Here is a 1,131-nt window from a genome sequence, read left to right as displayed (position 1 = left end):
TGGTATTTATTACTTTTGCATTGCCAGACCTATCCCCACAGCGCTGTGTACATGGAAGCCGCAGAGCCCTTGTGGCCAAAGCAGCAGCTGTAAAACGGTTTCATTTCCTATAAATTCTTCACAATAAAAGTCCCTGGTTATTTAGTTATGTCCATTCTTTTATTTTGAAGCAGCAAAATAAGGGAATGTTGGGTCTTTATCAGCAGTAACATAACACAAACATGAAATGTAAAGTAATGCAGATATAATACAGTAACTAAACCTCAAACCACAGAGATTCAGTTAGAAGCTACAAATGTACTGAACACACACAGACTTTTGAAAAACATCTTTTTCTGCTGACCGTCAGTAGACATCCTTATTTCTGCACATAGGCAGCACTTTTTCTTTGACTCTAGTCATGGCACATTTCTAATGTGGGATTTATGTGAGAATTACAAACTGACATTTATACACACACTCACACACAACAAACAAATGATGTAAATGTTCATTTGCATTTAGAAAGGGGGAATGGAGATCCGATCACAAGTGGTCACTCAGGACACATTTGGAGACACGTTCCGCTACTAGGTGGAAACACACACAGAGCTGTCCAGTTGTGATCGGATCACTCAGGACTAGGGCTGTAACGATATGCAATATGAAACCAATTCATGATGAATTCATGTGTTAGCCTATAGTTATTAACCATGATCAAAACCATCACACTAAAAATAACAGAGTGTTGAACGATGTCGGAATCTTATGTTCCCTACGAAGAATTAGCTAGCTAACGTTATAGCATTAGCATTAGCTACTTGTCAACCAGCACCTTTACAGTAGGCACCAAAGCACTTTTCTTCTTCGGTACAAGAGAATCTTTGGTGTTGGATCGATCTCTATTGAAATCAGTCAATATGAATAAATAAGGTATCTGTTGTGTTCCAAAGTGGGATGATATCAATGACAAAACGATGCCATGTGGCAGAAAAATAATACTTCTTGAACCGAATCCTGGGTTTGGTGTAACACTAGCTGTATAGGGAACAGTGAGTGACTGAATGAGGGAGCAGTTTTGAACACAACTATTATATGGCTTTGTTATGCATGTTATAGGTTTACAAAGTGAAAAGCCCAAATCCCCCCCCC

General features: G+C 38.9%; 1 long non-coding RNA gene across 1 annotated transcript in view; it reads left to right on the top strand.

The window, feature by feature from the left end:
* Positions 1-216: 216 nt before the first annotated feature.
* The window catches only part of LOC116695381 (uncharacterized), a 21,004-nt gene continuing 20,089 nt past the window's right edge, over positions 217-1,131 (top strand). The window contains exon 1 of the long non-coding RNA XR_004333442.1: positions 217-297. This is a non-coding gene — a long non-coding RNA (uncharacterized LOC116695381). The remainder of the gene's footprint in view (positions 298-1,131) is intronic.

Source organism: Etheostoma spectabile, chromosome 9, assembly GCF_008692095.1.
Source record: "Etheostoma spectabile isolate EspeVRDwgs_2016 chromosome 9, UIUC_Espe_1.0, whole genome shotgun sequence".
NCBI lineage: Eukaryota > Metazoa > Chordata > Actinopteri > Perciformes > Percidae > Etheostoma > Etheostoma spectabile.
Note: the sequence above shows the minus strand (reverse complement) of the source record. Positions and strands in the feature narration are given on the sequence as shown.